Raw genomic sequence first — 24,041 nt, forward strand, 5'->3', positions numbered from 1 at the left:
ACTGAACTATGAACACTTCCACTTTCATTTTCATTAAGAATAAGACCAGAACAATAAATGTGTGCTGGATTGTGTGGATCCAAGTAAGGGACCCTGTAGGTACACAGATATTTGAAATCGTGTGGAAGGAAAGCATCAAGATGCAACTAAGCCACTGCACTTAAACAACGTGTTTTATTTAAAGAATATGTGTCCCTAGGGAAGCCTCACATATTCAACTCTTCATGGTGAAGTGTCTTCACTTCTCACTGCTCCCCTGACTAGCTCCCTCTCTTCCTCTGCAGTAGTTTCCTTGAATTCTTATGAAATCTGCATGTTTGCCTTTTCTGTATACATTTGCTAACTTTTCTTTGAATACAGCGCATTCTCTTTTGCTTGTCTTCCATTCAATTGACAAAATAATCCATAGAACTTTGTAGCTCAACTATGATATCTTTTTAATACTTTATTTTTATCATCAGTTATTAGAATAAAGAATGGTGATTGTGGATTTCACAACCTTTATTCTCTAATTTCTAGAAAGAAAGCAACCAGGAAATAATAGAAAATTTCCTTAGAATCACCCTGCTGCTCAGAATCCACACTGGCTACATGCTTTTGTGTTCCCTCTTCTTGGGGGTTGAGGAGCTTTATTAGCCATTGTCAATTGCCTTATTCTATTCAGCAGACTAGCAGCTTTATAAATTAACATGCAGAATTCTAAAGGAGAGAGGGAGAGGAAGAGAGCAAGAGAGATCCAACAAACTTCTATTTCTGCATTTTATCTACATTGGAAGCTTATTTTATTTGGATTTCAGTTGCACCAGTGTTCATTTTTAATTGCTTTGTTGAATAGAGTCCATATTTTTTCATGGTCCAGCTGATAAATCTTCACAGTATGTTAGGTTTTGCAAAGCTGTAAATGGCTAATTTATTTTACATTCATTTTTCTGCCAGGGTTGAAAGGACATATCTGAATCTTGACATGAACTTTTAGCACCTTTTCAGCTACAGCATTTATTCTCCTCAATGATGTTGACTCCATCAGAAAGCTCATGAATCGTATAAGGTAGACAGCATTTGGTAGTTGAGTTTATCCTCCATTTAGGTAGTGCATGCAGGGGTACACCTCCCCAGCCATCTCTCAGAACAAAAGAGCTTCCCTCAGCTGCCAAGAATACTGATGACTAACAGCAAATAGCAGAACCTACCTTGATCAATATATGGTTATGAAACCTGGGCCCCTTGCCTTAAAGGGAACCACATGGAAGGGTCATCCCACTTCTTCCCATTTCTGTGGAGTTGACTCAGGCCTTTCTTGGGACTCAATCATAGGTAAATCCTCTCTCTTTTAACTTTATTTCTATCTCTTCCTCAAATGTGTTTATCTTGAGAGCATTTCTCAAAGAACTGCTGTGTGGTTTTTTGTTTGATTGTTTGGGCACATCTCGTAGCTTGTAGGATCTCAGTTCCCCAACCAGGGATTGAACCCAAGGGCACAGCAGTGAAAGCCTGGAATCCTAACCACTAGGCTACCAAGGAACTCCCAAATAACTGCTGTTGTCATAGAGATTTTATTATGATTTAGGTATGGTAGGGCCAACAGTCAGGAAATGATTGTCATTAAGAAGATAGTTTGTTACCTACAGGCTTAGTGTTGGCTGACTTGTGCAAATTTCAGTGGGTTCTGGGTCACAGAGGCTATCCTTAATTGCCTGGTATCTGACCCTGGTGGTTAGGACAAGTAGCTGGAGGTAAGGGTTCTGAATTGTTAGGTTTGCATTTTTACTGTCTTTAGAAATTGGGTAGCCCTTCCAGTATTGGCAAGGCCAGAGATATCAAAGCATTAATATACAGAAAATAAAAGATGTGGTTAATACAACATCCTATAAAAATCTTCACCTCAGGGTCTGTGTCCCCAGCGACCAGATCAAATTCTGTCTCAACATCCACAGCTCATAGTTTTTTAGACTCATGGTTCTCCAAATATTGTAGTGGTAAATCTTCAACAGCTGATTTTCCAAAGGAAAAAAAAAATCCCTGATCTATAACATTTGCCAGTTTCCATGGTATATGATGGGTATGCTCCCATCGTAGCTGATTTCAAGCTGTCAATGTGATGTCACTGAAACTGAAGTTGGGAAGAATGCACACACAGTATACCACCACCTCCTGCTTAAGGAGAATAAAGTCATTTTTGTAAAGTGTATTTGCCAACTAGAGTATAGCCAAACGCTACATAACTAGAATTCAATCAGTGAGCATGCCCTACTAGGCCCTTTCCAAACATTTCCCACATTACTGGTTTGTAATCTGATTTTCTCTGGACTTCCAGAATAAGAAATGGAATTAGACTGGCAATAATAATCTGTACTCCAATAGTCTTGTCAATACTTCTTTAGGATCCTTAGCAGAAAATTGCAGTTTCCTTAAGTGTTTTTAGAAACTCTATGTGGTGAATTAGAGCTGCTTAAGAACATCAGCTCTTAGAGGATAATGTCAGTGAGATGGGAGAATAAATGAGTCTTAGAGTTTCCTTCCACCCATAAACATGCTGATTCAACAGCGATTCAGAGAAAAATTCCCTTGGTGGGAAATCCAGAAGCTAGTTGAGAGGTTCCTACACCTTGGGAAAGTGTAAAATCAGACCCATTGAAACCAGAAGAGAAATCCAAAACACCTTCTTGCCAAATCCCTACCTCTGGTATAGTGCCAACTGATCAGAGGGAAACACTGCAGCTCCTAGCTTCTCACTGGAGAAGGAAAGAGTTGGACTATAGCCTATTGATTTAACTTTTCCAGGAGATCCTGAAGGACTAGCTTGTGTTTTGCTGGTCATGTAAACCTTAGGGGACCTGGGATGCTCTAGATGCAAGAACGGGAACACAGATGGTGATTTGGGCTAGCACTCTGCATAAACTCTCTTTCTGGCTTAGCACAGAGTAAGGGCATGCAAAACCCCAACTCACAGCTTTTCCCTGGGAAGGGAAAGAGAGTTGGACCACATGGCAAATGCACTAACTTTTAGAGGAGCTGCTCAAGGGCTGGCTTTTGTCTTGTCTGTGTCAGTGTGCCAAACATAGTCTAAAAAGAACCAAACATAGTCTAGCCACCAGAAGGTTGGTAAGAACAGAGATGGTGGTTTGATGTAGCATGTAGCTCATTACTGCAGCCCTTCTAGCACAAAACGAATAAGTGAAAGGCCTCAGTCCCTGGCTTCTCCCTGGAGAGGGAAAGAATTGGCAAGAATATCCAGTGGTCCAGCTTTCCTGGGGCCTGCCTGATCTCACTTGTTTCAGTGCACTTCCAGGATCTCACATACTCTGAGTGCCTGGAGGCTACTAAGAATGAAGAGGTGTGTGAGCAAGGCCCTTCTCCCCTGAAACATGGAGGAGAATCTCTGCTTGCTTGTCCCTACCTTCTGATGGGCTTCTGTCCATCCTTGACATCCACTGGCTTGCGGAGACCTCACCCCAGTTCTCTGTATCACATCCTCTCTGTGTGTTTCCACATTGTCTTCCCTCTGCGCCTTCCTGTCTGTGTGTCCACATTTCTACTTTTGATAAAGATACCATACGTGATTAGAGCCCACTGTAATGACCTTAGTTTAATGATTACCTCTGTAAAGACCTTATTTCCAAATAAGGTCACATTCTGAGTTACTTAGTGTTAGGACTTCAATGTGTCTATTCTTGTAGGGCAAAATTTTACTTATAGCAATGAAAATAATCACTAATTACGCAAAAGACTTGTAACAAGAAGTATGAAAGAACCTAAACCAAGGTGCATTTTCATCAAGTTGTTTGAAACGAGTGAAGAAAGACAATCTTCTGATGCAAATAGACATGTTATATCCAGAAGAACAAAAATCGGTTTTTTCATATTTCCTTTTAAATTTTTTATTTACTTATTTAGTTATAATTGGGGTATAGTTGCTTTACAGTGCTGCGCTAGTTTCTGCAGTGCAAAAATAATGAATCAGCTAGAAGTATACATATATATCTCCTAGCTGAGCTGCCTGTGCCATCCAGCAGCTTCTCACCAGCTATCTGTTTTATACATGGCAGTGCCCATACGTCACGCTTAGGTTTTGTTGAGCTTCTTGAATCTGCGGGTATACAGTTTTTTATCAACTCTGCAAGATTTTGAGCTATTTTTTTCTAATACATGTTTCTTTTTTCCTTTTTTTAGGAGACTAATTCTAAATGTTTATATACAAAGGTACATGAAGTTGTCCCATGGCTCACTGATGTTTTTTATTTTTTCCAGTACTTTTTCTCTATTTTATTTAAAATAATTCATATTGTTATATCTTCAAGCTTAGTAATCTTTTTTAAATGTAATATCCAATTTAATTTTTAGAAACCTTAATGAAAAATATAACAGGATCAAAACATTTAAAACAAGTACCCTTACTAATCATTCCAGTAATTCATTGTAGTCATGTTGACTATAGAATATTAAAAATAAATTCAGAAGTTCAATTACTTTAAAACACACTGCTTCTACTGTTGTCAAATTTTACATTTATGTACATAATCCATAGTGGAAGCAGAATTTCTCTCTAAAAAACATTATCTCTTAAAACTCTTGGCATATTAGAGCCATCAGCAATTTCTGTCATATAAAATTGCATTTCAAATTTGATGTCTCAGTGGTTGGATATCACAGCCAGCATATATAATCACTATGTAGTAACTTGGCTTTCTAGTCACAGCCATTATTTTCCTTAATGTAGAAAGATTAATATGCATTCTACAAGAGGCATCGAGGTTAGTAATTCTATTGGATATGTCCTGATATAATTTTCAAACTGTATAATGACACAGTTTTGTTAAAGCCATATTTTATTTGCTGGCTAATGGCCAAAAGGCAATAATTTAGTTTCATTGTTTTCTTAAAAGTTTGTATTCCTAAAAATCATGAAAAAGTTGGAAGGATTGCTAAAACATTGAAAATTTAAATATATCTTATAAAATCTTGCTTGTACAAAAATATAAGTTAAATATAAACATGAAGCAGTTGTGATAATTTTATGCAAGTCTATTTTATAGTCTTCAGTTATATACAGAAATTTTTCAGCTCTGTTACTTGTAAAAAGATCAATACTGGATTGAATTACTATTTATTGGCAAAGGCCAAAAAGCTTACTTTAGCATTAATCTTTTACATGATTAAATGTAGAATTTCCTAATTTGAGATCACCTAAACATTGAAGGGAAAATGAAAGGGCAATATATCCATAAACTAATGAATAATTTCACTGCAATGTATCATAAAATACAAAGAAATCACACAGATCCATGCATGTGTATGTGTATCTGTATTCATGCACATATATATCCAGTCTTAAAGCCTAATTAGATGCTGTTTCTAATTCCACATTGAGCTTTGCATTTCTTCTTACTCCACCAAATGAATAGCTTTTTGTTGTCATCTCATTCTTGAAGACAATATGGAGAAAATCTTGACCTCATTCTTCAGGGTAGCCTTTACTTTTTTTTGAAATGCAACAAAATGCCCTGCTGGTGTCCTTTGCAAAGATAATTTGGGTCATTTATTGGAATCAGCAACTGGATCCTTAGAGACATTAATCCCAAGCCCAAGTAATTAAAAATGACTATCAGTTCAGTTCAGTTGCTCAGTCGTGTCTGTCTCTTTGCAACCCCACGAATCGCAGCACGCCAGGCCGCCCTATCCATCACCATCTCCTGGAGTTCACTCAGATTCAAGTCCATTGAGTCCGTGATGCCATCCAGCCATTTCATCCTGGGTCATCCCCTCTCCTCCTGCCCCCAATCCCTCCGAGCATCAGAGTCTTTTCCAATGAGTCAACTCTTCGCATGAGATGGCCAACGTACTGGAGCTTCAACTTTAGCATCATTCCTTCCAAAGAAATCCCAGGGTTGATCTCCTTCAGAATGGACTGGTTGGATCTCCTTGCAGTCCAAGGGACTCTCAAGAGTCTTCTCCAACACCACAGTTCAAACGCATCAATTCTTCGGCGCTCAGCTTTCTTCACAGTCCAACTCTCACATCCATACATGACCACAGGAAAAACCGTAGCCTTGACTAGATGGACCTTAGTCGGCAAAGTAATGTCTCTGCTTTTGAATACACTATCTAGGTTGGTCATAACTTTTCTTCCAAGGAGCAAGTGTCTTTTAATTTCATGGCTGCAGTCACCATCTGCAGTGATTTTGGAGCCCCCAAAAATAAAGTCTGACACTGTTTCCACTGTTTCCCCATCTATTTCCCATGAAGTGATGGGACCGGATGCCATGATCTTCGTTTTCTGAATGTTGAGCTTTAAGCCAACTTTTTCACTCTCCTCTTTCACTTTCATCACGAGGCTTTTTAGTTCCTCTTCACTTTCTGCCATGAGGGTGGTGTCATCTGCATATCTGAGGTTATTGATATTTCTCCCGGCAAACTTGATTCCAGCTTGTGTTTCTTCCAGTCCAGTGTACTTGAAGGAAAAATTCAAGCATTTTACCTTGCTATTTTCTATAGCAAAACTTCCACCAAAACCAAAGAAAGCATTTTCAATACTCCATTTTTTTTTTATTTCTCCTTCCTTTGTTTCACCTTCCATAGTCTCTTTTAAGCTACTATATTTGTACCATCCCATTGGCCCTGATGTGGAAAGATTGAGGGCAGGAGGAATAGGGGGCGACAGAGGATGAGATGGTTGGATGGCATCATTGACTCAATAGACATGAGTTTAAGCAAACTCTGGGAGACAGTGAGGGACAGAGAAGCCTGGCATGCTGTAGCTAGTTCATGGGGTTGCAAAGAGCTGGACATGACTTAGTGACTGAACAACAACAAAACAACAGATTGACTAATTCTAAGATGAGGTTGGAAGCAACCTACAGCTCTTTGAGTTCTCAGTAGTGGAACTTCCTACCTAAAATATCCTAGTCTTTAGTACCAGGGTCAAGAAGATTTCAAGAACCGGTTATGATTGTTAGTGGTGCTGCTGCACACTTCGGTAAAATTAAATGTCTTAACTATTATTCTTAACTATTATTTTCTTTCACACATTATAAATGTTATAGCTATTGCAGACCACAGATCTAGGTGCTGATAAAAACTCTATTTCTCTATGTTCAAAAGCATCCTTTTATGATCTTCACCTCAAGCTGTTACAGTACTGTATTCTACCACTAGAACAGAATAGCCTGGAACAGAATATTTTGTTCCATAATATTTTTAATTAGAGCAATTCCTGCTACTCTGTCTATTCCTTTGACATTAACAAAGTGGGCAGAAGCTCCAGTGCTAGCAGTCCTTTAAAAAGAGACTCCTCTGTAGCCAAAGTCACATAACTCGTATACCATGCCTTCTAGATTATCAGAAGTTTACAATAAATATTTGGCCCATATTTTTTTTGCTCTCTAGTGTTTGTAGCCACTGTGATTAGATTTCAGGACTGAACAAGAATCGTTTCAGTCTAGTTCTTTAGCCAGTAACACCCTGAATCTCTGTTTTCTCCTGTGAAGAGAGCTCTCCCTCTGAGAATGACAGAGTCAGCAAGAACAGTTTTTACCTCTATTGGAAGATGTCCCTTGTGTTTCTCAAGAGTGTAGTTCCATCCCTTTTCATTAAAGACATAAAGTTCATCTCTTTTTACTCTGCAATGTCTATTCTACTGTTCATCCTATCTAGTGAATTTTTTATTTAAGACCTTAATTTTCATCTTTATAAATTTGATTTATAAATCAAACTCTGAGCAACAGTGAAGGACAGGGAAGTTTGGTTTGCTGCAGTCCATGGGATCGCAAAGAGTTGGACACAACTGAGTCACTGAACAACAACGAAGTTTGATTTCGGTCTCTTTTATATTTCCCTTGCTTCTACTCAGCACATGCAATCTTTCTCCCAGTGTGCTAACTATATGTATGGAATGTCTAGAGTGCTGATAATGTTGTGTTTATTAACTTGGGTGGGGGATACCTGATGTTTACATATTTGATAGATGTTGCATTTATGTTTTACATACATGTATATTATATTCCAAAATGAAAATGAGGTGATTCAAAAATCATATTAGCTCTGCATGTAAAGCATCCGAAATCCAGCCATTTCCCACCAGCTTCATCACTGCTACCCTAATGCATGCCTCCATCACTCATAGAGTTGTTAATAGCAACACCCATCCCACTGGACTTCCTTCTTCTGCCCTTCTCTGCGCTAGTCTACTTTCAGCTCAATGGCTAATGTCTTTCTTTTAAAATAAAAGTTCAATGATATCACCTTTTTCTCAAATTCCTGTGGCTTCCCATCTCACTCAGAGTCAAAGTGAAACACTTTTTTTTTATGGTTTATAAAATCTTACATGATTGGGCATACTCTTATCTGACTCCTTTCTTAAAGTTTATTCTATTTAGCCATAGAAGCCTCCCATCTATTCTTCAAATTACTGGACACTCACCTAACACATTGCACTTAACACTTTTCCTTGCCTATAACACTGTTCCCACTGACATCCCCATGGCTCACTTTCTTATCTTTATCAAATCTACATTCTAACTTGTATCTTCCTAGTAGGACTTTCCTGATCTTAAGTCAGTCTCTTTTCTTCTTGGTCCCATCCTTCCTGCCATCCTTTCTTAGTACTCATCACAATCTATCATACTCTACATTTCATATTTATTGAATCTTTGTTTGTCTTCCTCAAACATAAAGTCTGCAAGGGAAATGATTTTTAGCACTTAAAAAAAAATGTTGCTGGAATCTTCAGTGCCTGTATCAGTATCTCACACATATGAAGTATGTACTCAATAAATATTTGTTGAATAAATATTGCTAAGCAATTGTTCTCTACTTTCAGGTAATTTTTCCTCCTTGAAATTAAAAACTGCTGTTTATTTCAGTAGCTCATACATAATGTGCAGTGATAGCTATTTGTTAAATGAATGACTCTGTGCCTCACTAGTGGCAGTGTAGTCCTGTTATCCTAATGGTTACAGATGGGACGTAGGAGTCTGCACTCTGATGGTCTATTCTTGGCTCTTTCTGTGATTGCATTCATCACACCTGAATATTCATTAGCTGTTTATTTTGGGACCTACATATCAAACACATGTTGGTATGGAAAACACTGGACAAGTCACTGCAAGTTAAAATAAAGACTGCGTTTTCTTCCAGGCCCCCAAAATAATGTCTGCAAAATGAAATGTGTCCCAGCATACTACGGTGTGTTGCTAAACGTGTATTTGCATATGCAGATGCAAGATTCTGCCAACAGATTAGCTAATTGGCAATACAAAACAGCCACTGAGGACCTATTTACTTCTCTTATAAAGGCCAGTACAGTTGTGTGAGCCACAAATGAAATGCGTGCTGTTGGATTTGCAGGAATGGTTTCTGAGATTGGAAATGATTACCTCTTAGCTGAAATAGATTAGGGAGCTGTTGCTGTCAGTTCTTAAAGTCCCTGCTTTCTCAGATAGAAAATATCACTTGTCTTCCATGAAATATGCTGCTGGTTAGAAGAATCTACCTCCGTGCTTCAACCGTGGCACATTTGGAATGGCAGCCCTCACTCACCCATCTTTAATTATGCCTAGAAGAGTACTGAAAGCCAGGGAAGGACCCAAGTGCTCTTGACTGGCTGTGGTGCTGACCAACTTTGACTCTATTCCACAAAGTGAAAGTCTCTTTGAAATACAGTAGCCAGCACTGCAAACAATTAGTCTTACTGAACTAATATTGCCTATATTGTGGGGGTCTATTTCAAGCACTTGCAAAATGTTACAGTGGGCATCTGATCTAATACTGTCCCTTTACAAATGGGATTACATAGACCAAAAAGGTGAAGTAACTTGTCCATTGCAGGGTGGGATTAAAACCCAGGTCACCTGATTTATGACATCACAGTCTTTCTACTGTATTATTCTCAAAATCATGACCCTCCCTGTTAGCCACACCAATTCTCAAATAGTACCATTTTTAAAAAGTCATCTTTGGAGTAAATTAAAAATTTTGATCTTTGGGACTTGCTTTCTTGGTGGCTCAGATGGTAAAGAATCTGCCTGCAATGTAGAACTGGGTTCAATTTTGGTTTGGAAAGATCCTTTGAGGAAAGGAATGGAAACTACTCCAGTTTTCTTGCCTAGAGAATTCCATAGGCAGAGGAGCCTAGTGGCCTACAGTCCATGGGGTCACAAAGAGTTGGACATAAGTGAGCAACTAACACTTTCACTCACTTTATCTTATTTTCCCCAGAGACTCTAATTTGGAAAGTGAGTAAAAGACTGTAGAAATTGTGCTTTAGCATGTACTCCCAGGTGAGCCTGATATAGATGGCATGAGGCACAATTTGAAAAATTCTGAGATTTGTCAAGGATATGGAGAAAGTATATAGATTAGCTCATCACCATGGAGCCAAAGGATCTGTACATATAATCTCATCTTTGCTATTTACTTCAGTTCAGTTCAGTTGCTCAGTCATGTCAGACTCTTTGCGACCCCATGAATCGCAGCACGCCAGGCCTCCCTGTCCATCACCAACTCCCAGAGTTCACTTAGATTCACGTCCATTAGTCAGTGATGCCATCCAGGCATCTCATCCTCTGTCGTCCCCTTCTCCTCCTGCCCCCAATCCCTCCCACCATCAAAGTCTTTTCCAATGGGTCAACTCTTCGCATGAGGTGGCCAAAGTACTGGAGTTTCAGCTTTAGCATCATTTCTTCCAAAGAAATCCCAGGGCTGATCTCCTTGAGAATGGACTGGTTGGATCTCCTTGCAGTCCAAGGGACTCTCAAGAGTCTTCTCCAGCACCACAGTTCAAAAGCATCAATTCTAAGGCACTCAGCCTTCTTCACAGTCCAACTCTCACATCCATACATGACTTCTGGAAAAACCATAGCCTTGATTAGACTGACCTTAGTCGGCAAAGTAATGTCTCTGCTTTTGAATGTCCTATCAAGGTTGATCATAACTTTTCTTCCAAGGAGTAAGCGTCTTTTAATTTCATGGCTGCAGTCACCATCTGCAATGATTTTGTAGCCCCCAAAATAAAGTCTGACACTGTTTCCATTGTTTCCCCATCAATTTCCCATGAAGTGATGGGACCAGATGCCATGATCTTTGTTTTCTGAATGTTGAGCTTTAAGCCAACTTTTTCACTCTCCTCTTTCAGTTTCATCAAGAGGCTTTTTAGCTCCTCTTCACTTTCTGCCATAAGGGTGGTATCATCTGCATATCTGAGGTGATTGATATTTCTCCCGGCAATCTTGATTCCAGCTTGTGTTTCTTCCAATCCAGCGTTTCTCATGATGTACTCTGCATAGAAGTTAAATAAGCAGGGTGACAATATACAGCCTTGACGTACTCCTTTTCCTGTTTGGAACCAGTCTGTTGTTCCATGTCCAGTTCTAACTGTTGCTTCCTGACCTGCATACAGATTTCTCAAGAGGCAGGTCAGGTGGTATAGTATTCCCATCTGTTTCAAATTTTCCACAGTTTATTGTGATCCACACAGTCAAAGGCTTTGGCATAGTCAATAAATCAGAAATAGATATTTTTCTGGAACTCTCTTGCTTTTCCCATGATCCAGAGGATGCTGGCAATTTGATCTCTGGTTCCTCTGCCTTTTCAAAAACTAGCTTGAACAACAGGAAGTTCACGGTTCACGTATTGCTGAAGCCTGGCTTGGAGAATTTTGAGCATTACTTTACTAGCGTGTGAGATGAGTGCAATTGTGCAGTAGTTTGAGCATTCTTTGGCATTGCCTTTCTTTGGGATTAGAATGAAAACTGACCTTTTCTATTCCTGTGGCCACTGCTGAGTTTTCCAAATTTGCTGGCATATTGAGTGCAGCACTTTCACAGCATCATCTTTCAGGATTTAAAAGAGCTCAACTGGAAATCCATCACCTCCACTAGCTTTGTTCATAGTGTTGCTTTCCAAGGCCCACTTGACTTCACATTCCTGGATGTCTGGCTCTAGATGAGTGATCACACCATCGAGATTATCTGGGTCATGAAGATCTTTTTTGTACAGTTTTTCTGTGTATTCTTTCCACCTCTTCTTAATATCTTCTGCTTCTGTTAGATCCGTACCATTTCTGTCCTTTATTGAGCCCATCTTTGCATGAAATATTCCCTTCGTCTCTCTAATTTTCTTGAATAGATCTCTAGTCTTTCCCATACTGTTCTTTTCCTCTTTTTCTTTGCATTGATCACTGAAGAAGGCTTTCTTATCTCTTCTTGCTATTCTTTGGAACTCTGCATTCAGGTGCTTCTATCTTTCCTTGTCTCCTTTGCTTTTCACTTCTCCTCTTTTCACAGCTATTTGTAAGGCCTTCCCAGACAGCCATTTTGCTTTTTTGCATTTCTTTTCCATGGGGATGGTCTTGATCCCTGTCTCCTGTATAATGTACAAACCTCATTCCATAGTTCATCAGGCACTCTATCTATCAGATCTAGGCCCTTAAATCTATTTCTCACTTCCACTGTATAATCATAAGGGATTTGATTTAGGTCATACTTAAATGGTCTACTGGTTTTCCCTACTTTCTTCAATTTAAGTCTAAATTTGGTAATAAGGAGTTCATGATCTGAGCCACAGGCAGCTCCTGGTCTTGTTTTTGCTGACTGTATAGAGCTTCTCCATCTTTGGCTGCAAAGAATATAATCAATCTGAATTCTGTGTTGACTATCTGGTGATGTCCATGTGTGGAGTCTTCTCTTGTGTTGTTGGAAGAGGGTGTTTGCTATGACCAGTGCATTTTCTTGGCAAAACTCTATTAGTCTTTGCCCTGCTTCATTCCGTATTCCAAGGCCAAATTTGCCTATTACTCCGGGTGTTTCTTGACTTTCTACTTTTGCATTCCAGTCTCCTATAATGAAAAGGACATCTTTTTTGGGTGTTAGTTCTACAAGGTCTTATAGGTCTTCATAGAACCGTTCAACTTCAGCTTCTTCAGCGTTACTGGTTGGCACATAGACTTGAGTTACCGTGATATTGAATGGTTTGCCTTGGAAATGAACGGAGATCATTTTGTCATTTTTGAGATTGCATCTAAGTACTGCATTCCGGACTCTTTTGTTGACCATGATGGCTACTCCATTTCTTCTGAGGGATTCCTGCCTGCAATAGTAGATATAATGGTCATCTGAGTTAAATTCACCCATTCTAGTCCATTTTATTTCACTGATTCCTAGAATGTCGACGTTCACTCTTGCCATCTCTTATTTGACCACTTCCAATTTGCCTTGATTCATTGACCTGACACTCCAGGTTCCTATGCAATGTTGCTCTTTACAGCATCGGACCTTGCTTCTATCACCAGTCACATCCACAGCTGGATATTGTTTTTGCTTTGGCTCTATCCCTTCATTCTTTCTAGAGTTATTTCTCAACTGATCTCCAGTAGCATTCTGGGCACCTACTGACCTGGAGAGTACCTCTTTCAGTATCCTATCATTTTGCCTTTTCATACTGTTCATGGGGTTCTCGAGGCAAGAGTACTGAAGTGGTTTGCCATTCCCTTCTCCAGTGGACCACATTCTGTCAGACCTCTCCACCATGACCCGCCCATCTTGGGTTGCCCCATGAGCATGGCTTAATTTCATTGAGTTAGACATGGCTGTGGTCCTAGTGTGATTAGATTGACTAGTTTTCTGTGAGTATAATTTCAGTGTGTCTACCCTCTGATGCCCTCTTGCGACACCTCCCATCTTACTTGGGTTTCTCTTACCTTGGGCGTGTGGTATCTCTTCACAGCTGCTCCAACAAAGTGCAGCCGTTGATCCTTACCTTGGATGAGGGGTATTTCCTTATCGCCGCCCTTGTACATTTGAATGATTTCCCTATTTAGGCTCTCTGAGTGTCAATTATCCTCCCTGGGAAATGGAAATTCACTGAGCTGAGTTCAGTTCAGTCCCTTAGTCATGTTCAACTCTTCATGACCCAGTGGTCTGCAGCATGCCAGGCTTACCTATCCATCACCAACTCCCAGAGCCTGCTCAAACTCATGCCCGTCAAGTTGGTGATGCCATCCAACCATCTCATCCTCAGTCATCCCCTTTTCCTCCTGCCTTCATTCTTTCCAAGCATCAGGGTCTTTTCCAATGAGTAAGTTCTTTGCATCATGTGGCCAAAGTATTGGCTTTTCAGCTTCAGCATCAGTCCTTCCAGTGAATATTCAGGACTGATTTCCTTTAGGATGGACTGGTTGGATCTCCTTGCAGTCCAAGGGACTCTCAAGAGTCTTCTCCAACACCACAGTTCAAAAGCATCTATTCTTCAGCACTCAGCTTTCTTTATAGTCTGACTCTCACATCCATATATGACTACTGGAAAAACCACAGCTTGGTTGACAAAGGAATATCTCTGATTTTAAATATGCTATCTAGGTTGGTCATAGCTTTTCTTCCAAAGAGCAAGTGTCTTTTAATTTCATGGCTGCAGTCACCATCTGCAGTGATTTTGAAGCCCAAGGAAGTGAAGTCTGTCACTGTTTCCATTGTTTCCCCATCTATTTGCCATGACGTGATGTGATCAGAGGGCATGTCCTCATTTTTTGAATGCTGAGTTTTAAGCCAGTCTTTTCACTTTCCTCTTTCACCCTCATCAAGAGGCTCTTTATTTCCTCTTCACTTTCTGCCATTAAGATGGTGTCATAAGCATATATTGGAGAAGGCAATGGGAGCCCACTCCAGTACTCTTACCTGGAAAATCCCATGGATGGAGGAGCTGGGTAGGTTATGAGTCAGACATGACTGAATGACTTCACTTTCACTTTTCACTTTCATGCATTGGTGAAGAATGGCAATCCATTCCAGTGTTCTTGCATGGAAAATCCCAGGAATGGGGGAGCCTGGTGGGCTGCTGTCTATGGAATTGCACAGAGTCAGACACAACTGAAGCGACTTAGCAACATCAGCAGCATAAGCATATATGAGGTTATTAATATTTCTCCTGTCAATCTTGATTCCACTTTAGCTTCATCCAGCCTGGCATTTTTGCATGATGTACTCTTCATATACATGAAACAAGCAGGGTGACAATATACAGCCTTGACACTCCTTTCCCAATTTTGAACCAGTACATTGTTCCATGTCCTGTTCTAACTGTTGTCTCTTGACCTGCATCCAGTTTTCTTGTGAGGTGGTGGGGGCAGGCAGGTAAGCTGGTCTGGTATTCCCTTCTCTTTGAGAATTTTCCACAGTTTCTTGTGATCCACACAGTCAAAGGCTTTAGTGTAGTCCATGAAGCAAAAGTAGTTAATTTTCTGGATTTCTCTTGCTTTTTCTATGATCCAGTGGAGTTGACAGTTTGATATCTGGTTCCTCTGCCTTTTCTAAATTCAGCTTGTACATCTAGGAGTTCTCGGTTCACGTACTGTTAGATCTTAGCTTGAAGGATTTCAAGCATTACCTTGCTAGCATGTGAAATGAGGGCAATTGTATGGTGTTTTAATCATTCTTCGGCATTGTCCTTTTTTGGGATTGGAATGAAAACTGACCTTTTCCAGTCCTGTGGCCACTGCTAAGTTTTCCAAAATTTTATGGCTTATTGAGTGCAGCACTTTCACAACATCTTTTAGGATTTGAAATAGCTCAACTAGAATTCCATCACCTCCAGAAGCTTTGTTTGTAGGAATGCTTCCTAAGGTCCACTTGATTTCACACTCCATGGTCTGACTCTGATTGAGTGATCACACCATCATGGTTATCCTGATCATTAAGACCTGTTCTGTACAGTTCTTCTGTGTGTTCTTGTCACCTTTTCTTATCTTCTGCTTCTGTTAGGTCTACACTATTTTCTGTACTTTCTTGTTTCTATCTTTGCATGAAATATTCACTTGGTATCTCTAATCTTCTTGAAGAGATCTTTAGTCTTTCCCATTCTTTGTTTTTTTTCCTCTATCTCTTTGCATTGTTCACTTCGGAAGGCTTTCATATCTCTCCTTGCTATTCTTTGGAGCTCTGCATTCAGATGGATTTATCTTTCCTTTAATATGTATATTATATAACATACTGTGTATAAAAATATAAATATATATTTCCTTTGGCTAACCCTAGTCTCCTTTTTTCTCTCTCTCAGCTCCACCAAATTTACAACCAAAAATGCCTGTCTGAGGGTGCAGGTATGAGAGCAATAAAATTATTCATCTAGTCTTTAAAATGTATTTTCCTTTTCCTTTCAATGAGCCTTGACTAAAATGGCCAATTGCATTCAACAAGCCTGGTGAGAACTCACATTTCTGATTGAGAGGAAATATGATTAAGTAATTTAGACATTTCAGCATGCTTATTTCCACCCAGGCTCGAGGTCTTTTGGTCCAGTGAGCTTGTCAAGTGCAGTGAAAATATACTCAACCCAGGTTGTCATTTACACGTATAGTTTATAGGCTACTGAAAAAGTCTGCCAAGAGATAAATAAGTGCCTCAAATTATCCAGAATCATGACTTGAGTAGTACTTTATCATCAATTGTCTAAAATAACTTGATTGCAAAGATTCTAGGATAGACAGTGGAAATAAAATTAACTGTGAACTGACAGCTATGCCAGGAAAACCGAGAACTCCAAGTGGCTTTGGGGCTATTTGAATGCTTTAGATAACACAGATCATCCTGCATCCAGACACCCTGTGATTGACTTCAAATTTTGTCGTTAAAAAACCGTTGGGAGTGACAAACAGCTTGGCAACAGTGATGCATCTTATTGTTGAAAATGTTCCTAAACATCACATTCCAGTTGGTGGTGAGAGTGGTGGTGATTCCAGTGAAAATAGTAGTGTGGAGGGTCATTATATTTTTTTCTTCTAAAAATCTAGGTAGATATTATAGCACACTGGATGAAAGTAGAATCTTAATGTTGAATAGACCAATGTTTGAATCCAGTTTGATACTTCATAGCTGTGTGAAGTAAGGCAAATTGCTTACAGTCTTTACATTTCAGCTTTGTCATCTGTCAAACAAGAACAAATTACGGACCTCAAATGAGTGCTTATTCAATTAAATTAATTTATATAAATATATATGAAGTACTTTATAGGTAATTTAATTATAGAAAGTACCTCAATCCTAAGAGATGGTCAGCAAATGCTTTCCACTTCACAGTAGTATCAGTAGCATTAAAAGTATTAGAAATAGGGTGTTTTTAAGTGATGTAGCCTAGTTCTACTTTAATCTGATGTCTAAACCTAATATTTATGTTGTTTGAATGCCATCCTGCTCAAAAATGAATTTTCACAATGTAAATGAATAAAGGATGAACATGTCTAAGAAGAAGGAAGAGACACACAATAATCCAGGTTATTTTAAATGTATATTGAAAACAAACAGAATTACGTGCCAGAGTCTAGGCAATATATGAATGTATCTCAGATCTGTATTTATTATTACATTTAAGATTCAGTTCGGTTCAGTTCAGTCGCTCAGTCGTGTCCGACTCTTTGCAACCCCATGAATCGCAGCACACCAGGCCTCCCTGTCCATCACCATCCCCCGGAGTTCACTCAGACTCAAGTCCATCGAGTCTGTGATGCCATCCAGCCATCTCATCCTTGGTCATCCCCTTCTCCTCCTGCCCCCAATCCCTCCCAGCATCAGAGTCTTTTCCAATGAGTCAACCTCTTGGAATGAGGTAGCCAAAGTAGTGGGAAGTAAAGTGTCCATCTGAATCTGCATAAAACTAAATAATAACTTACGAACACTTTTATCCATTGATAAAGTTGTTAAATGCCAAGACCTGGAGAAGAGTTGTTACATTACTAAATTGCTTCTCCCTAGACTGGTCAACTTCTCCCTGCTGCTGCTGCTAACTCGCTTCAGTTGTGTCCGACTCTGTGTGACCCCATAGACGGCAGCCCACCAGGCTCCCCCATCCCTGAGATTCTCCAGGCGAGAATACTGGAGTGGGTTGCCATTTCCTTCTCCAATGCATGAAAGTGAAAAGTGAAAGTGAAGGCACTCAGTCGTGTCCGACTCTTAGCAACCCCATGGAATACAACCTACCAGGCTCCTCTGTCCATGGGATTTTCCAGGCAAGAGTACTGGAGTACTGCCAGTACTGCCTTCTCCTGCTCCTTCTCTGCAACTTCTCCCTAGATTGGTAAAATGTGAAAAGTCGCAGGTTCCCATGCGCAGAGTGAGCGCTGAGTGTGCTTCACCTTCCTGATGGGGATTCTGTTGTCCTGTGAGGGAGAATCTTTTGTAGCCATAAAACTTCTGTTTCTGGAAGGAGTCAGTGAGCTTATTTAAGCTTAAATGAAAACACTCTTACTGCTTTTTAAATTCTCTTCTCTAGGAAATGCTTTTGCAGGATTGAAGATGAATAAATCTCTAGTTATAGGATGTCAAATATTAGCAAGTAGATGAGGGATAAAGGAATAGCTATCTTTTTGGATAAGGTAATCATAATTTTAGTTTTTTTCTGTATCTGGAAAAAGTCACACTCATTGAGAAACATTTGGAATATACAAAAAGCCACAGTAATGAAAATGTATCACAAGTATATTTGAAGGGTTAATAGGGTAGCAGAGATGTGCCTGCAAATGGGTCTCTCTGCTCGGGCTGAATGTCCTTGCAAACGAGGTGTTCTGCCAAAGAGTCTGGACACAGCCTTGAGTTTAACGGTCCCTTGCAAACGAGGGAGCATTCCCTTCTTGTGATAAGAAGGAAAAGAGGGCTTTGGACAGACTCTGCAGTAGACAGGGATTTCACTCCCCTTGCTGTACGATAACATGTATGCACCTGCGCTATACTGAAAAGGCTTATTCATGCAGTCTGGAATTCTGCCTAGGGGGGCTTTATATTAATAAACCGCAAATTGTTTGAGCAGTTCTGTTCCTCTGGCCAGAGTGTGTATTGTCCGTCTCTTGTGTGTTTTGTGTGTTTTGTCTTTGTGTCATTTTGCTCGCAACAATATTTAACATTCAGACTTAAAAATAAAATTTTATTAAGTTTAAGAATTCAGTGTAAACTATTTCAAACTTTTTAAAATAAATAGACATTTTTCACATGCATGCACAGAAGTGATATTCCATATAATTATTTTTGCACTGTCTTTATATCTTGACCATTTCCATTTCATTATATTTCAGTATCCTAATTTTAATAGCTGTGAGTTATTTCATCGTATAGATGGACCTTATCATTTTAACTTATGTTCTCTGGTTCTAAGTTTATGCTTCTCAGAGCCAAATATAAATGAATATTCTTATAGAGTAAACCTTTCAGAGTTTCATGATGAATTTTTTTTTTAGGTTCTAGCAATAAAACTATATTCCGTGGTATGCAGATTTTAATATATAATGGTATATTAATAAAGTTGCATAGAGTTAATATCAAATTTAAAAAGAATCAGCACTTTCTTCTAATCTCACTATCACTGGTATCATTATTAACAATAATGAAGTGCACATATAGATTCACAGCACACATTTCACTTGGATGTATGACAGTCTGACCCCAATGATGGAGTGGATATCACTGCTTATTCTGTTGACTCTTCCAGTCGCCTTTTTGTTTCCAGCTATGCTCATTTCATAGCTAGAGTTAGCAGCTACGAACATCTGCAAGTTTGATAAGAGAAACCTAAAAGGGTGATGGAGTAAGCATGCTCATATTTTCTGTCCATACTAACAAAGAAATAACTTAACAGTTTCTAAGGGCCAATGAAATGGCACAACCCAGTGAGTTTCTTTTAAAAGGAAACAACGCATGTGTGTATCTTTCTGCTTTAACAAAGGCAATAAACACTCACAAATAATGTTGTGATGCTGCTAGAATTTGAATGATTCAAGGATAGTGCCTGGACCAAATGTCAATAAGTACAAAAAATCCAATCATCACTATAATCAGATAAGGCCTCTTTTTCCCTATGGGCAATAGGTTGTTTTTAAAGATACCTTTTTTGTTGTTGTTGTTGTTAAGCTATGAAAAGCAAAATCAATTCTTGCTTTTTTTTAATCTAAAATACTTATGAAAACATTTCTCTCCTTCTGTAATTTTAAGTAGAAAAAACAAAAACAACTGCAGTTGCTTTTTTTTTTTTAATGAAAGCATATATGATTAACAATTGCCCAAAGTTGTACTGTAACTTGGAGATCTGTGGTTTCAGAGGCCTCTGGTTTTTTTTAAAAAAGCAAATTGTCAGGAGGAATAGGATACAAACTCTTATATCATTTCATGTGAAATAATAGGAAAATTAAAAAAAAAAAAAAGACAAGTAAAAATTTTAGTTTAACTTTCCATTCTAGGCCGTGGTCTCTTCCTACTTTGTACCCTTTTTCATAACAACCCCAGTCACATGCAAAGCTCCAATCCCTATCTGTTTGCTAATGACCCTCAAATTTATATATCTAACCCAGAGTTCTCTTTTTGAGCTCCATGTGTATTCAATTGTCTTCTTGATTTCTCAACTTGCAGCTCCCCAGTGCCCATAAAACATGAGAAGTCCATAAGCATCTCCCTCAAAATGAGTCTTCTAATAGCAACTCTGAGTGATGGTACAGAGAAATAGCCACATTCATCTCTGATCCCCCCATCAGCAAATCTTATGCTATTCTCTTCCTAAATATGTCACACAGCACAGGTAGCTTTTTCTGTCTCCCTGACCCTTGTCTGGATTCAGCTGGCTTTCTCTCCCACGTCTCTGAGCCTCCTACCTACAGGCCATTGCACTCCATCTTCGTGAATCCAGATCTTCCTTCCCTGTCCCCGGCCCAAGCACTTTCCAACATGTTCTCTCCAAAATAAGTATTTTTACAACTCAAATATGATCATACCTCCTCCAACTTATAACTCTTTGAGGCAGGGGTCCCCAGGCTCTGGGATCTAATGCCTGATGATCTAAAATGGAACTGTTGCAGCAATAACATAAATCAAGTGCACAATAAATGTAATGCACTTGAATAATCCTGACCCCAACCCTCCACCCAGTCTGTGGAAAAATTGTCTTCCGTGAAAACAGTCTCTGGTACCAAAAAGTTGGGGACCACTGCTTTAAGGGGTTCTCAGTGATCTGTAAAACTAAAAGATGTCTTTAATGAGGTCTGCAAAGGCATGGCTATTCTTCCTAGTTTACCAGTCTTATTTTACATTATTGCCCCTCCCATTCCCTTTGTTAAAGCCACACTTCCTTTGTTTTGGTATCTCAGTTGCATCCTGTGTCAGTTAACAAAGGCCTCCGAAGGTGCTGCTACCACATCACCAGCTCCCCCAACCTGTGACATGCTTGTCTTGCTTTTTCTCTGTTTACTCCTCATCACTCTTCATCTTCCACCTCAGCATCATTTCCTCATGAAAACTTTCTCTGATCCACCAGCCTCAGAAATATTCGTCTAGTCTCTGCTCTCATTGAATTACATTTCTTTGTTTCATATTTCTGAGTTCAATTTTGTAATTATATGCTTCGTATTTTTAATTATTTGATTAATGTCTGGCTGATAAGCTCTATGAATTAGGACTATAGTAGTTTACTGTGCATGCTGAGTCACTTCAGTTTGTCTGACTCTTTGCGGCCCCTATGGACTGTAGCCCGCCAGACTTCTTGGTCCATGGGGTTCTCCAGGCAAGAATACTGGAGTGGGTTGCCATGCCCTCCTCCAGAAGACCTTGCCTTAATCTCGCAGGGGTCAAGCTCGTGTCTCCTGCATTGGCAGGTGTGTTCCTTACCACTAGCGCCACCTAGGAAGCCCATACTAGGGCACCATAAAAATGAATGGTGTAAACAACAGAAATGTATTGTCTCACTGATCTGGAGGCTGGAAGTCTGAGATTAAGGTGTTGGCAGGGTTGGTTCCTTTAGAGGACTGTGAGTGAAGGATCTTTTCCAGGCCTCTCTCCTTGGCTTGGAGTTGGCCATCTTCTCCATGTGTCTCTTCACATCATCTTCTTTCTGTGCATAGGTGTCTGTGTCCACATTTTCTCTTTTTATAGGGATACCTGTCATCTTGAATTAAAGCTCATCCTTATGACCTCATCTTAACTAATTATGTATACAATGACCCTAGTTTGAGATAAGTGGTCTTCTGGTGGGATGGGGATTAGGACTTCACCATATTAATTTGGGGTGGAGACAGAAATCAGCCTACAACATAGACCTGTTTTGTCCCCCTGTTGTTTCCAGTACAGGTAGTGCTAGGAGGTTTAGTTACTAAGCTGTGTCCCACTCTTGTGACCACATGGATTGTAGCCTGCCAGACTCCTGTGTCCATGGGATTCTCCAGGCAAGAATACTGTGGTGTGTTGTTATTTCCTTCTCCAGGGGATCTTCCGACCCAGGAAATAAACCCAGGTGTCCTGCATTTCAGGCAGATTATTTACTGATGGAGCTACATAGTAGCCCTAGGTAGTATAAAAGCTGTCAATAAATAAATGGTTGCTTCTTATCATTCATTAGCCAAAATTACCAGGAGCAGGGACTAACTCCTTAACATGGCAGGGTTATTCCTGTATTATTTATCGTATTCCATATTAACCACGATTGGTTTCCTTCTTCTAAAAAAAAGAATAACTATCTGTTAAAAGAGAACATTTTAATACAACATGGTGTTCAGTTCAGTTCAGTTCAGTCTCTCAGTCATGTCCGACTCTTTGCAACCCCATGAATCTCAGCACGCCAGGCCTCCCTGTCCATCACCATCTCCCGGAATTCACTCAAACTCAAGTCCATTGAGTCGGTGATGCCATCCAGCCATCTCATCCTCAGTCGCCCCCTTATCCTCCTGCCCCCAATCCCTCCCAGCATCAGAGTCTTTTCCAATGAGTCAACTCTTCGCATGAGGTGGCCAAAGTACTGGAGCTTCAGCTTTAGCATCATTCCTTCCAAAGAACATCCAGGGCTGATCTCCTTCAGAATGGACTGGTTGGATCTCCTTACAGTCCAAAGGACTCTCAAGAGTCTTCTTCAACACCACAGTTCAAAAGCATCAGTTCTTCGGCACTCAGCTTTCTTCACAGTCCAACTCTCACATCCATACATGACCACTGGAAAAACCATACCCTTGACTAAACGGACCTTTGTTGGCAAAGTAATGTCTCTGTTTTGGAATATGCTGTCTAGGTTGGTCATACCTTTTCTACCAAGAAGTAAGCGTCTTTTAATTTCATGGCTGCAGTCACCATCTACAGTGATTTTGGAGCCAAAACAGATAAAGTCTGACACTGTTTCTACTGTTTCCCCATCTATTTCCCATGAAGTGATGGGACCAGATGCCGTGATCTTCATTTTCTGAATGTTGAGCTTTAAGCCAACTTTTCGCTCTCCTCTTTCACTTTCAAGAGGCTTTTTAGTTCCCCTTCACTTTCTGCCATAAGGGTGGTGTCATCTGCATATCTGAGGTGATTGATATTTCTCCCGGCAATCTTGATTCCAGCTTGTGCTTCTTCCAGCCCAGCGTTTCTCATGATGTACTCTGCATATAAGTTAAATAAGCAGGGTGACAATATACAGCCTTGATGTACTTCTTTTCCTTTTTGGAACCAGTCTGTTGTTCCATGTCCTGTTATAACTGTTGCTTCCTGACCTGCATATAGGTTTCTCAAAAGACAGGTCAGATGGTCTGGTATTCCCATCTCTTTCAGAATTTTCCACAGTTTATTGTGATCCACACAGTCAAAGGCTTTGGCCTAGTCAATAAAGCATAAATAGATGTTTTTCTGGAACTCTCCTGTTTTTTTCCATGATCCAGCAGATTTTGGCAATTTGATCTCTGGTTCCTCTGCCTTTTCTAAAACCAGCTTGAACATTTGGAATTTCATGGTTCACATATTGCTGAAGCCTGGCTTGGAGAATTTTGAGCATTACTTTACTAGTGTAAAGTAGAGATGAGTGCAATTATATGGTAGTTTGAGCATTCTTTGGCATTGCCTTTATATGGGATTGGAATGAAAACTGACCTTTTCCAGTCTTGTGGCCATGCTGAGTTTTCCAAATTTGCTGGCATATTGAGTACAGCACTTTCACAACATCATCTTTCAGAATTTGAAAGAGCTCAACTGGAATTCCATCATCTTCACTAGCTTTGTTCAACTGACCTCATTATCTGAATTCAAGGATGTGACTGTTACAGAGAGGCTACCCATTTGTAGGAA

General features: G+C 39.7%; 1 pseudogene; it reads right to left on the minus strand.

The window, feature by feature from the left end:
- Positions 1–3,003: 3,003 nt before the first annotated feature.
- Positions 3,004–20,686, minus strand: LOC101107600 (nicotinamide phosphoribosyltransferase-like; annotated as a pseudogene).
- Positions 20,687–24,041: the final 3,355 nt, after the last annotated feature.

The sequence above is a fragment of the Ovis aries genome, chromosome 5 (genome assembly GCF_016772045.2).
Source record: "Ovis aries strain OAR_USU_Benz2616 breed Rambouillet chromosome 5, ARS-UI_Ramb_v3.0, whole genome shotgun sequence".
Classification (NCBI taxonomy): domain Eukaryota; kingdom Metazoa; phylum Chordata; class Mammalia; order Artiodactyla; family Bovidae; genus Ovis; species Ovis aries.